Source organism: Peromyscus eremicus, chromosome 1, assembly GCF_949786415.1.
Source record: "Peromyscus eremicus chromosome 1, PerEre_H2_v1, whole genome shotgun sequence".
NCBI lineage: Eukaryota > Metazoa > Chordata > Mammalia > Rodentia > Cricetidae > Peromyscus > Peromyscus eremicus.
Genome location: NC_081416.1, coordinates 180,848,021 through 180,863,494, shown reverse-complemented (window position 1 = coordinate 180,863,494; position 15,474 = coordinate 180,848,021). Strand labels below are relative to the sequence as shown.

The following is a 15,474-nucleotide window of genomic DNA, read 5'->3' as shown; positions in this document are numbered from 1 at the left end:
TAAAAAGTGTTGGGTCCAGGATACAACTCAGTTGTAGTCATGGTAAATGCTGTGGCTGAAGAGCTGAACTCTGAAGAGTTCCAAGAATCTATGGCCCTCCAAGGCCATGGTAAAGGGGGGAGCATTTGTAAAGCCTCATATGGCAACATGCACCTATAATCCAGGTGTTGGACCCCAAAGTTTAGGGTCTCAAGTGGGCACCCCAAGAACCCAGGCTCCAGTCCAGTTGATGCAACAGCACGAGGATTTTATTGGCTTCTGTACAGAAGGGCAAACTCTGCTCCTAAGAGCAAGACCCACATCTTACTGCAGCCCCATGGGGGCTTTTAAAGGAAAAACCCACAAAAGCCCTAAGATTACAATTCCCATACAATTTCGTTTCACAAGATCATGGTCTGATCACAGAGTGGGTACAGTCACGTCCACATGAACATTCTTCCTGAAACCTCAAGGGGAGGGGGGTATCAGAGCAGGAGTGGAGTTTACACAAAGGTCACAGTGGTCCTTCCTGGAACACCTGCAACTTTCCCAGTCACAATTGAGCACATCTCTTAACAGAAATCTTTTTACATTGTTATATTGTTACAGGGCTGATTGAGTAGTGGCTGAGTCAGGTGGCCCTTGGAACTAGTTTTCTTTTTAGTTCCTTATTTCCTGGGGCTTGGGGGTGTAAGCCTGAAGGGTTAGGGTCTTTCACAGGCACATGGGATGCACTCTAAGGTGCACTTTGAATTTAAAGCCAGCCTGGACTACAAAGTGAGTTCCAGGATAAACAGGGCTACAGAGAAACTCTGTGTGGAAAAAAAATAAACGTGGGGGTGACAGCAGATGTGCTCTGTTGGTGAGCTTTCCGTGCTGTGGTCAGATAGATGCTTTCAGCCTCTCACAACATCCTGTAAGTTTTATTCTGGCTCTGCCTCTTTTCAGCTGAAGCATCATCATGTTCTCTGTACTCTTATACCTTGTGTGTGCTGGTGAGTCCTCCAGGGAATGAAGGGTGTTGAATATCAGAGTGGAAATGTCATCCTGGGAAACCAGATCCATCCTCAGCAGAAACACTGACTTCCATGGTGGATATCGGTTCATGGATTCATCTTAACTAAGTGAACTCTGATACTACTGTACAGAGGACCAACAGGAAAGGGGAGGGTCATATGGCCACGATATTGGAAGGAGATGGATCATCCAGCATGACTTTTTCTTTGCAGGCTTCTTCCTAATCCTGAGGACATTGGCAGGAACAGGTGGGTCCATCCTTTTAACCTTGAGATACTACCCATCACAATACATAGGTTTCATTCTAACAGGAGAGCACATATCACAGGGTGTTGACTCGTGGCTTCTGTGAGTGACTCATTGGCATTGTCCCTGGCTGAGTTAGGCATCAACTTTGATCAATTAAATTTTTTTTGGTTTTTCAAGACAGGTTTTCTCTATATCCCTAACTATACACGAAGTCACTTTTTACACTAGGCTGCCCATGATCTCAGATATTTGCCTGCCTGTGCCACCCAACTGCTATGATTAAAACAGTGGGCCAGAATACCTGGCAGATAATATTTTTAATTAAAATAATCTTCCCCCTTGCCATGCTCTGAAATGACCACCTCCACATATTTTGAAATTTGGTGTAATAATTTATGACTTTTTAAATATGTGAGTCACTTGACAACCATTGAAGTTGTTATTTTTATCTTCACACATCTATGCTACAGATAGAATCTGTGCACCACTGGCACACTATTGCAGCTTCTTAGTTTGGCTTGCATTCAGTGAGAGTCTTTTACTTTTTCCACATGAAGATGTTTCCATGCATCTCATTAGCAGCCTTTACATTTAGTTTGAAGAACTCCACAGAATTTCCTGTGCTTGTGGTGATGAACACTATCTGCTACTCTTTTTCTGAGAAATTCATTATCTCTATTTCTGAAGCACAGAGTTGCTGACATTTATAGGCAGGTTTTTCTTTTTTCTATTCACTTCATTGAATAAATCATCCTGGTCACTTGAGGCCTAGAAATCTTTGCTCAGATGTATACCATTAGGTGTGTTGAAAGTCCCTCGTGTGTTCTTTGCTTCTTTTATCATTCTGATTTCAGGATTTCTTGTGATAATAATGTGCTCTGTGATTGTGATTATTTGGGTTGGATTTCTTATGTGTCCTTTGATCTTCTTGGACTTGACCATGTCCGTTTTATTCCAAGTTTCAACAATGTACTAATCTTTCTTCTCTATGATTTTTTTACTTTATTTTTATTCATTCTCTTATTTCTGTCTCTTTGTTAATATTTTACTGATTCTTTTAGAATTTCACACAATGTATTAATTATATATATTATATATATAATTATATTCACCCCCTACCTAAAGTCATCCTGGTTCTAAACTCCACCTACACACCCAAGAAAAACCTCTATATTTCTTTACCCTTTCTTGAATTTTTATTACTCATAATTTGGTATTGGGATGGTATGAAAAACCCTGCCATTCTTCTTCAATGAATTTTAATTCAGTTTCTGTATTTACCCATTAGATTATATAATGCCTGGTCTAAGCACACTCATTCTCCTATTGTATCAAGTATACTATTGAAACATTCTATTAACTTTTTTAATTTTTGCATTTATATATTTATTTATTTGTTATACTATGCCACAAGTGTGGAAATCAGAGGACAACCTTCTAAATTTCACCATAAAAGTCACAGCAATGGAATGCAGAGAGTCAGGCTTGGCAGCAAGACCCTTTTCCTATTTAGACATCAAGATTATCCACATTTTTTCAACTCAATAGTTGTGTTCTTGGCTTAAGAGGGATGTTGCCAAAATATTTATCTTGTTGAATGATTAACTTCCAAATTTTATAAAATATTCTAGACAGTTCCTTTTTTAAGTTATATCATGTCTTTTTATTTTATAAAAGATTTTGCCATTTAAATTTAATTTCTTGAGACTTTCATAAATGAGTACTATATTTGCATCATTCCTAGCCATTGGAATATATCAAAAGAACTTAACACCTTATGCCATGGATTCATTCCATGTCATGTTCTTTGCTGCTCTATTTTCAATAGCTAAGACAAGGAAACAACCTGAATGTCTTTCAGCTGATGAATGGATAATAAAAATGTGTCACAGATATATTTTGGAATAACAATGAAACCATGAAATTTTCAGAAAAATAAATGGAACTATAAAATATTAAACTAACTGAGATAACCTCGACCCAGAAAAAAAAGTCACATTTTCTCTCATCTGTGGGTCATAGCTCCAAATATTTATTTATGGTTTCTTATAATTCTATCACTTCATTAAAAATACTACTGTGAATTATTTGTTGTGGGCTTCAAAGGTCTTCCTTTCCTCTGTGTTTACTTCCAAATCTCACCATTGTTCTGAGTGAGGTTTGACTTCTCCGATTTCCATGCCAAAGTTCTTACACAAAGACATCTGCATAGTGAAGAGAACCACGTCCTCTGCACATGCAGAAGTTCTTTGGTTATAAATAGACCTTTACTATTTAGTCTAGCCTGAGAATGAAGTGGGGCAAATTGGTTTCAATTCTGAACTGGATGACCTTGATGTCAATTTCTGTTGTTTGACTAGCTTGCATCCTCTGTTTTGAGATCAGATATTGTTGTTTCCTGGGCTTCTGGTTCAGTAAGATCACTAACCACACTCCACAATCAATCAGGAACAGTTTCTCACTGGGTCCATAATCGCCTCTGCCAGGGCAGTGTAGCAAGATGTCCTCACTATCTGGAGTCCATATTATCTTCACTGTAGTGTTTTGCTATTGTCTTTTTTTCTCAGAAATATCCACCATGTGGATACAGAACATAGACTAAGATTCATGGGCTGTCAATCAAGAGTCCAAATCCTTTTCATCACCAAGTGACTCAAGTGACAGACCAATTGTATACTCTCAATGTCCCACATGCAAGGAGCCTTGAAATGGTGGAGAAACTATATGTCTGCCTCTAACTTATCACTTTCAGTGTAGGAAAATGAGCAAGCAAGTGACCCAAGTGGCAGACCAATGCTAGACTCTCAATGTTTCACATGCAAGGGGTCTTAAATGGTGGAGAAACTGTATGTCTGCCTCTAACTTATCACTCTTAGTGTGAAAACATAAACCAGTTTGACCTCTGTGAATGAAACTCTGTACAAGAGTACAGAAGGGACAGAGTAGTTCAAAGGACTGTTTTCCTCTATTTTCTTGTGGTTTTTCTCTATTCTATGGTCATATGGGACAGCTCATCCTCACCCCTGAGGTCTGGAATAATCACAATGTAATTCTAATCTTAGTATTGTTAGATTTCTAGAGTCCGTGAGGGTGAATCAAGACCATTCCTTTTCTTCTGTCTGAGTGACCACAATTCCCATCTGTTATCTTACAAGTGAAGCTTTGACTCTAGCATCTGATGTAATTTATTTTTAAATTACAATTTTTCATGACAAAATCTATTTTGTTATTTAACACTTACGCTAAATCGTCAATTAATGTATCTTAGCATAGAAAGATATACCATATATATGTGGTAGTTGGGGGACACTCATTACATGAATATGACCCTATTGTATTTGAGACTATCCTTGGGAACATACAACACATGAAAATCTGCTCACCCCATAAATGAAGTCCATGACAGACCAAGCTGTTTGCATCAAAGTCCAAATAGGTGAATTTAGGAGTTAAATGAGATCACTAATGGCAGTTCGAATGAGGGGTTATTTGCAGAAGCAATGGTTAACTCATAAGCGTTTCTAAAATCACACCTCAATGTGGGTGATCATAATGAAAGCCAAAACTGGGGAGCTCTCTGCACAACTTACAGGAAGCTAAATAGGTGTTAGGTATCTCCACTTAGAATTCAGCAGGTCGGGTAGCTTACTGTTGTTACAGAATTAGGAAAGGCTGATGAATCTTACAAGTTTCAGCTTTCCAGTACATATGATACTTGTTTACCTCCTGTGTCCCCTGAGCCTTTCTACCTCTCACATTAAAACAGGGATGCTTCAGTTCAGAGAAAATTGTCATACAAATGATCCTGAAGAAGTGAAAATTGAGGTTCAGCTCTCAGGAATGAAGGGGGATCATTAAATTTTTTTCTGTGCATCTTTCTGCAGGAAGTCATGACAAGCCTTCACTGTCTGCTTGGCCAAGCCATGTTGTTCCACTGGGACAGTATGTGGATCTTAGATGTGACTATCATAAGGGGTCTTACATATTCAAGCTGTACAAAGAACTTGGACCACCTATCCCTCAGGTCCATGACAGGGTATTCCATCAAACCCTTCTCTTGGGTCCTGTGACACCAGAATATGGAGGAACCTACAGATGCTATAATTATAATCATCAATATCCTAATGAACTCACATCATACAGTGACCCTCTGAAGATCATAATTTCAGGTCAGAGATCATGATTGGAGTGTAATTTCATTCCCCCAAAGCTCCCCATGTTCGAATTTTCAGCACAAGTATTAATCAGAGTCTCAGCATTATAAAGGAATATTCAACAGAGGGAAATGGATCCTAAGATGGGCATAACATAGATCCAAGGATATGCACTTTCCTGTCCCTAAGGCTCCATGAGTGTTAAGGCAGTGTTAAGGAGATTTACATCAAGCATAAATTGAGCTTGAAGATGGAATTCAGATATTAACAAGTTGACAGCAGGATGGGAGAATATCCTGAATTATCCTGACTCTGTAGAACCACAATGGTTCATATACCAAAATAAGGAAAATGCAGTTGTAGGCAGAACAAAGCATTATGAGGGAGACACCCTATTGCTAATTCTGACAGTGGAGGAAGGGTCCCCAAGCTAAGGAGTGCTTGAGACCTCTAAAAGCTGGAAGGAAAATAGTAGTGGATACTTCCCTAGTGATATCAGCAGTAACACATCCCTGCAGATAACTGATTTATTATGTTTGGGCTTGTCTCAGAATTCTGATCTTCACAGCACTTTTGTTCTCTTTAAGAATCCCATCTGTGATGATTTGTTATGGGGGTGATTGGAAACTAATACAGGAACCTACATCAAGGAAAAATTAAGAACTGGGCAGGGATGTGCAGAGAACAGGAATATCTAGTTGGTAGTACATCAACCTGTTGTAAGAAACAATGCTTATGATGCCAGATCTGGAATACTTTTTGAACTTTGAACCATAGAGAAGGCCAGAAGAGTTGCCCTGATACCTAACTTCACTACAAATTCTCTTATCTTGCCAATTATTATACTTAGTCCAAAGTAGTATTGAAAGGTCTCATGAAAGAGCATGGCATAAACATTGCCAGGTTTTCTGAATTCCTCAAACATAGAAAGGAACAACAGGAACTGTGGTAGACAGTATCAGCAGATGCATTCTCACAACAAGCCATTGGGGAAATAGTGTGCTGATACTAGAGTCACAGAACTGGGAAATGTCCAGAGAATGATGGAGGAGTCTGTGTACAAAGTTGACATAAACAGAGACAAGGACACTGGGGCACTGACAGGAAAAATAGCTGAAGGAGGGAAAAACATAGATTTTCTTGGATACATAGACTGGCATCAGATTCATATTCACAATCTCCTTGTTCCTAGGAATCTACAGGAAGCCTTTCTTGTTGGCCCTACAAACTTCCCTGATAAAAGCAAGAGAGAAGGTGACCCTGGAGTGTCATTCAGAGATTATGTTTGAAACCTTTATTTTGACTTCACATAGAAAGAAAATAATAAAGGTTTCTTTTGAGCTCTCTGCAGAATCTCATCTTGGGGGATCCCATGCCAACTTCTCAATAGGTCCTGTGACACCTGACCATGCTGGGACTTACACATGCTATGGTTCTTGTAATCACACACCATATGAGTGGTCCAAATCCAGTGACCCTGTTGACATAAAGATCACAGGTAAGAGGGTATTACCTGCTCATCAGCTCTGTGTGATACAGAGCAGTTATTCTATTGATTGGAAGTTCTGGAGGGTTATGAAGAAGATGAGTATGGGAAATGTAGAGAAAGGCAGCCTCAGTGAGTATATTACTGACATAAACAATTAAAATGGAGACACAAGAACAGACCACTTGTTATATCATATATCACAGATACAGAGCAGTCAAAGGAGTCGTAACTAGAGGTAAAGAGAAAGGGGCAACTTTGTGAGCTTCATATGAATCAGAGACAATGATGTCTTTCTACTAGTGTTCAAAGGCCTCAACAATTCAGATTTTGTTCACCTTCTACCTCCATAAGACATCTGTCAGAAGACCTAGACATATCATGTGTCTGACCTGAGTTTATGTGTTGGGTAGGTCTGGTTCTTCATTTGTCCTGAGGCCTTGGTGCAGATGACATACATAGAATTTCTGTGTTGATTAACATTCTTCCTTTCTTGTGGTTGACTGATTATTCATCCTAGAATAGCATTGCCTTAGGAAATTGAGTAGGTCACCAATCGCTGTCTGTTTTCTACATCTCCAATCTGTTTTCTGGCCATGTTCCAATTATTCAGACACTCTAGGTGGCTGAAAAAAAAATGCTACAAGGCTGTCCCCTGGGAAAGAGGTGGAATACATATGCCATGGAAGAGGAAATGGGGGGAAAGGACCAGCAAAGGTGGTACAGGTGAGGGAACCAGGAAGAACTGTATGAGGATGTCTTAGTCAAGTCCATTACATTGCATTCTATTTAAAACAAAATAACAAGTGCCTCTAATTAAAAGAATTGATTGACAAAACATTTGGAAAAACTGAAAGGACAAAATAGAACAATTGGAAAAGAAATGGAATCAGGGGAAGTTCATGGACAAAAGAAAATAATAGCATAAATATGATCAACATTACATATAGAAATATAGGAACAGCACTTAAAAAGAAGCCATGAAATTAGTGAACATATTTTAATTTCAAGATTTTAATGAAAATAAATACACTAATATGTTATATAGACAAGAAAATTTCATAAGGAATTCAATAGCTATATAAAATTAACATATGTTAATGAAAACAAACTTACAAACACAGATGGTATGAACCAATGCGTAGAGAGGCAGACACTGGCAAAATAACATAGAAGTTAAGATGGAGAGGGGAAAAGATCGGGAAGTAGAAAAAAGGAGAGATAAAGATGGGACAGAGAGAGTGAGAGAGACAGAGAAACAGAGAGAAACAAAGAAAGAGAGAGATCACAAACCAAGAAGGAGGAGCGAGAAATGAGGAGAAAATAAACACTGGTAAGGAGCAGCCCTTCTAAATGTCTCTGCCTCCTTTCTTTCAGATTTATACAAGAAACCTTCTCTGTCAGCTCTTATAGACCCTGTGGTGATGTCAGGAGAGAACATGACCTTGTCCTGTGTCTCTGACCTTCAGTTTGACATGTTCCATTTGTTCAAAGAAGGGGTGCCTCAGGGACCTGGGCTGTCTGCAGTGCGGAGCCACAATGAGACATTACAGTCCAACTTCCTTCTTGGTCCTGTGGTCCAGGCAGGGACCTATAGATGATATGGTTCTTTCAGGAACTCTTTACATGCATGGTCATCCCCAAGTGACCTCTTGTGCCTTCCTGTCATAGGTAAGAAATTCTCATATATATCTCAAGTCTTGTGACTAAGGAAAACCAAAACCATGTCAGAGAATCACTCTCCTGATGAAGGAGAGAAATTTTCATAGGAAGATATGGAGTTCTGGGAGACCTTTTTAACATAAAAATATATATAAACATATATATATATGTATACATACACATATATAAAACAATACATATGTGTATGTTATGCATGTATTTACATATGTATGTATATGTATATATATATATTCCAAAAAAGACACAGCAAGCTTTATATATACAATATAACAATATGTATCAATATATACACACATATAACATCAATAATCAAAGGAAAAGAAGATATCAATTTAAGGACAGTGGAGGTGTGGGGAAACTTGAAGGAACGATACCTGAAAGCAAGAGGGAAAGGAATATAATTATACCTAATTAAAAACTTTTTAAAAGAGAATTCATGTTTGATAAAAAATATCAGATTACAAAATGACAGAAAGAGAAATTCCCAAATAATCTTTATTCTGTTTGGCCAGACCCACTGAGAAATCTGTGTATCCATGCAGGTATAAAGAGGGGTCAAGACAGACTCATAAGAGATGAATTTGGACCAGTTTGGTCAGGTCAGAGATGAAGCAGCCCTTCTAAAATCTCTCACACATATACATATCTCCATGGTACTCCTATTAAGTCATCACAACTTGAAATCCAAGTACAGAGTAATATCCTCTAAGCAAACTACATAAAGGCATCCTATAACACATAAGGCTCAGAACTCATGGGTAAAGTGGGTGCTGGTCACTGGCCAACCTCAAAGAAGTTTCCATAAAAGACAGAAAGTATCACTGACCTATTTCCCTCTCCTGTTCCCATTCTTTAGCAAACTCATCCCGAAACTGCCCTTCTTCTACAGAACGAGATTCCAAAACTAGTGAGTAAATGATTCCTCTTTTCTGTTGTAGAACCTTAGGCACCAAAATCTCTTAGGTTCATACGTTGTCTCCTCTGTCTGTCACACAGCTCTGTAGTCTTAGCTTTGTCACCGCTCCTCTGATTCTCAAATTCTACAACATGACAAGATATTTAGGGGCAGCATGGGACCTTTATGGACTAACCATCTCTAATTTCTATACCTGTGACCCTACAAGTGAACAGGGATGGAAATTTGACTCCCTTCCAAATAATAACAAATTGTTCACTCTAGCTCTGTTCATGTTGCAGAGGAGGTGATCAGATCTGAATAAGAAAGAAAGGAAGGAAGGAAGAAAGGAAGGAAGGAAGGAAGGGAGGAAGGAAGGAAGGAAGGAAGGAAGGAAGGAAGGAAGGAAGGAAGGAAGGAAGGAAGGAAGGAAAGAAGTACAAGGGAACATATTATAAGGACACTATCTGTGATGGAATGGCCTTGACTTCACTTTTCCTTTTTAAAGAAGTTAATGTTTGGTTCAATAGTGTTGTAGGTGTAAAAGTTACAAAGCTTATTAACTGAGCACTGAAACGAATCTCAGATTCAGACACTGAACACATAAGCTGTATATTGTGTCCTGGCATTTTCTGTCAGAGGCATAAGACAGATGAGATGGAACACTCATGCACAAGTCACGTGAAAAAGAAGCTGAAAGAGATAAAAATTGGGCTTTCATGGTTATCTAGTCTGCCAAGTTTCAGGAAAGCTGCAGATTGGCAAAGAAAGTGCATCAGTACCTTCCCCCTGCACTGTGCTTCATGGAATGTTCAAGGATTACATATCCTGCATTTTATACTCTGAAGCCATAGAAAAATCTAGCTAAATCATAAGGTGTTTTACACTGCAGACAGTAACAGAGCCCAGGGTATTCTGGAAGGGTCCTCCTTACCTTCATTCCTACCATGTATAGCAGATGTTAAATTTATTCTGAGAATTATATGAGAAAGTATAGAACACATAAGCATATGCCATATGCTATCAGGATACTTATCTTTAATATTTTACTTGTATTAGTTCTTTGGCAATTTCATACAATGTGCTTTGATGACATTCACCCCTCCTCCAACTCCTCCTGGACCTATCCACCAAACTCTGTGTTGTCTTTTTCAGTGATGAACTTCCATTTGTGATGCACATATATTCATGGGTGTGTGACCTCCCACTGGATCACAGTCAAGTTACTAGTAACATTTTTGAAACTGACTCTCCATCTCCCAGCAGCTCTCATTTGCCTATAGACTCTTGGCTAGGGTTGTACTTCATGTTGTCCCCCTCTCCTCCATTCATGCTGGAATTTGGTCTGGCTTCAGCTTGTACTTGTCTTGTGAATGCTGTCACACGTTCTCGTGAGTTCATATATGCAACCACACTCTTGTGTCCAGGAGGCCCTATCTGTATTTATCATCAACCTCATTCAGCCATTTTTGGTCCATGGTTTTCACAAAGAACACTGAGCCTGTAGAGAGGTGGATGTGATATAAATGTCCTATTTAGAGATAATCATTCCATAATCTCTTGTTGTCTGGACATTTCCTAATTATGGATATCTGTATTGTGTTGCAAATATAAGCTTCCCTGCTGGAGGTTGAGAAAAGCATTAACGTATGGGTCAAATGTATGGGTTGACGAAAAGTCATCAAGAGTCTGTGTAGTACTATGTTGATTCAGCAGAATAACAGTAGTAAGTTCAACATTAAAACTCTTGCCCTAATGAAAAATTACATTATTATCCATCAACCAAGAGATGTAAGGCAATCTATTACAGGGATACTAAGATTTGTGTCTTATTGCATTCATATTTTCCATCAGATAATCACGGGCTCCTGTATATTCTGATAAGACTGTCGGCCTTCATGATGATTGTCCTCCTCATCTTCTTAGTTCATTCTTGGTGCTATGCCAAAAGGAATAAATATCAGGAAGAAGCCAGTGAGTATCATCTGAGGAGTGTGAAAAACTGAACCTGGAGGAATACAGGTATGTGGTCTTCCTTTACTTAACCCAGGACAGGGCCACTGATTCAGGGCTTTACACAGAGAACAGCTGAGCCTTTGTTCTTCCCCTCAGCCCTTAGTCCAGTGACTAATTCTTCACTGTACATTCACATTCAATGCAGACTAATATCTAGGAGAAGGTTTTATCGGAAAGAGAGATGGAGAGAAAGAGAAACCTATAAATAACATAAAGCAAGGATGGGGTTTGGAACTCTGCTGTGTGGAAGAAGGGTAAGTAGCCTTGGGTGTTTCCACATCTCTCATTAATACATTAGGATTTGATATGAACATACAGAAGTGCTTTCTTAGGTGTTTTGGTTTTTGGTTTTTTTTTTTTTTTTTTTGGTTTTTCGAGACAGGGTTTCTCTGAGTAGCTTTGCGCCTTTTCCTGGAACTCATTTGGTAGCCCAGGCTGGCCTCGAACTCACAGAGATCTTCCTGGCTCTGCCTCCTGAGTGCTGGGATTAAAGGCGTGCGCCACCACCGCCCGGCACTTAGGTGTTTTTAATAACTTCTGTCCCCTAAAATGCAGCCATTGTGGACCAAGATTCTGAAGTGCAAAGAAGATGGAACAGAGAGCCCTCCTGAGCCCCTACTCTTCCACACAGTCTACCTTCCCTCATACCCTACAATAATATCTGCATACAGTATAACTTTATACTTACCCATTTCTAGAACCCTAAAACAGAAATGTAGAAGTTGTTATACCCAAAATTTGTCCAGACCTTTTTCAAACATTTGATCACTCCTGTTTCCCAGAGACCCAAGAAATCCTCCACAAGTACCAGTGTGTACATGAAAGTTATGAAATGATGAGAAAAATTGAAAGATTGTCTGTACTCCATGAGTTCTCAAAGAAAAATTCAAGGAATTCTTCTTTGGATACCACAGCCCTTACTCCAACAAAGACCAATAGATTCAGAGAAACAACAGCTGGAATCTGAAGACAGTTCTCTAACATTGGGACCATCCTTCATTAATCCTAAAAGGATTCAAATGTGGCTTTCTTTAATTAAAAAAATGACATGCATCTCTGCATTCATATCCCTCAGTAGTTGGATGAGGTTTCTAGCACGACAATTAGGGTGTTTGGCCATCCCATCACCAGAGTAGGTCAGTTCGGGCTGTCTCTCGACCATTGCCAGCAGTCTGTTGTGGGGGTATCTTTGTGGATTTCTGTGGGCCTCTCTAGCACTTTGTTTCTTCCTATTCTCATGTGGTCTTCATTTACCATGGTCTCCTATTCCTTGTTCTCCCTCTCTGTTGTTGATCCAGCTGGGATCTCCCACTCACCCAAGCTCTCTTTCCCTCGACCCTCACCCTTCACTACCCCCACTCATGTCCAGGCTGTTCATGTAGATCTCATTCCATTTCTCTGTCATTGGGCGATCCCTGTGTCTTTCTTGGGGTCCTGTTTTCCAGGTAACCTCCCTGGTGATGTGAGTAGCAGTCCAGTCATCCTTGTTCCACATCTAGTATCCTGCTATGAGTGAGTACATACCAGGTTTGTCTTTCTGAGTCTGGGATACCTCACTCAGGATGATTTTTTCTAGATCCATCCATTTGTCTGCAAACCTCATGAGGTCATTGTTTTTCTCTGCTGAGTAGTATTCCATTGTGTATATGTACCACATTTTGTTTATCCATTCTTCAGTTGAAGGGCATCTAGGTTGTTTCCATGTTCTGGCTATTACAAACAATTGGATCTCTGGGAGTCCAATTAGCGAGAATGAGGAGGGTTTATATGAGCAAGAATTGTTGAGACCAAGGTTGGATAAAGCACAGAGACAAATAGCCAAATGAACGGAAACACATGAAATATGAACCAATGGCTGAGGGGTCACCAACTGGATCAGGCCCTCTGAGTGGGTGAGACAGTTGATTGGCCTGATCTGTTTGGGAGGCATCCAGGCAGTGGGACCGGGTCCTGTGCTCATTGCATGAGTCGGCTGTTTGAAACCTGGGGCCTATGCAGGGTCCCTTGGCTCGGCCTGGGAAGAGGGGACTGGACCTACCTGGACTGAGTCCACCAGGTTGATCTCAGTCTGTGGGGAAGGCTTTGCCCTGGAGGAGATGGGAATGGGGGGTGGACTGGGGGGAAGGGGAGGGGGGCGGGAGGGAGAAGAACAAGGGAATCTGTGGCTGATATGTAGAACTGAATTGTATTGCAAAATAAAAATTTTAAAAAAATCAAATGCTGTTGCTTAGTCCATGGGTCTCTATTTCATTTCACTCTGGCAGACCTCTACAACCTGACTAGCTCTAAATTCTAGACCTACATGAAGCTGTAACCATGTTGAGTATCTCACAATTGCAGATTAACAGGAGGCTCACTCTTTTTATTAGTGTTTATGACTAATATGGAATGATGTTGTGTAACATAGTGAGTCTCAGGTCAATATCTTATATCTATACAATCTATTTTGATTATATTCCCACCAATTACCCTATCTCGACTTTCTGCTACTCCTGATGATATCATTCAAGAAGCCCACTCTTAATATTGGACTTTATCTTAAACTGTTCTGTGTACCCCAATGCTGTGTAACAAAGTCTTCTCTCATCAGAATAATCTACATATTTCATTAGTATTTCAACATAGACTTCCGTATAATTGAAACATTTTCTAAGGTGTGTTTGAAGTAAAGCACCTCCTCTTTCTCACATTTTCCCATTATTATGCTATTGAAAAGTTAGTTCCTATTAATTGAAACATGGCCTTTTGAAGAGAACTCATTAAGTCTCAGTAAAGGAACAAAACTCAAAAAAAAAATCTCATGAAAATGCTGAAACATACAAGATTCACAAGGGTCCTTCCTAATGTTGGAAGAGTAATAACAATAACAGGGGAGAGGAGACCCTCCAGTTCACCCAGCAGCATAGAAGACATGCAGAGAGCTGCAGGGATGCAGCTTTCCCATAGCATCACCCATGCTGGTGTGGGCTTTTGGAGGGTTAGCCACCTTTGTGTCACCCCTAACCCCATAGTTATCTCCTTACACATTGGGAGAACTAATGTTACATCGATGACTAACTTTATGTCTAAAAGTCCAACTTCTGTGCTTAAGAGAACTAAATAACAAAATGGACTTGTAAATGTTAAAGGCTGCTTAGTGCTTATTTTTGCAATTGCTTGGGTTTGTACAACTTTAACAAAAATCCTTCTCTCTGTCTCTGTAAATAAAAGCTCTCTTTATACTGATGACTGTTGTTTTTCAATAAATATAGGAGAATATGCTCTTTAAGCAATGGTTGTCCTAATCAGCAAATGCAACTCTGCAGCTACCAGCAGTGGTTTGGCCCCAAGGAATATAGCCCATGGGAATTCTATGCCCTCAGGCAATCTCTCTCAAGGACACTAAGGGAAACTTCATCTAGATCTCTACCCCTCTAAAGAATTCAGGATTCAAAGGTTTAGGTGAAATTCTGCTTGCTCAGAGAGGCTGAATAGAAAGTAGCTCACCTTCTCTCCTTTCTTGCATCTGCCCCAAACCATCATGTCCATGTCCCTCTGCTCTGCCCCCACAGAAAAGCCTGCATATTGTTCCTCCATACCACTTCCTGTCACCCAGTTGCTGATTCAGCCTCCAGACTACAGGTTAATTGTCTTTCATCAAACAAATGTAGCATGTCTTTGCATCAGTAGACAAATATTTCAAAATATAAACAAATATAACACATCTTAAAATAATATTCTACGTTTTCCTCTTTTTGCCCAAACAAAAATGAAAGGCTTTAATTTTAACATAGTGAAACTTTATGCAACAAAACAATTATGAAGTGAGAATTACATTTACAATATTCAGTCCATTTGTAGTTAGCGTATTTAGAGAAAATAATGCATTATCTATCCTATCTTAGTGAATCCAAAGTTTTATACCTAATTTACATTCTATCATATCTAAGGAAAACTACAACTATAGCTATTTTATCTTCAGCTCCATCAAAGACCCAAAAGGATGTAATATAACC

The 15,474-nt window shown here is 39.4% G+C and overlaps 1 pseudogene; it reads left to right on the top strand.

Moving 5' to 3' along the window:
- Positions 1 to 39: 39 nt before the first annotated feature.
- Positions 40 to 11,469, top strand: LOC131902651 (killer cell immunoglobulin-like receptor 3DL1; annotated as a pseudogene).
- The last annotated feature ends 4,005 nt before the right edge of the window (positions 11,470 to 15,474 follow it).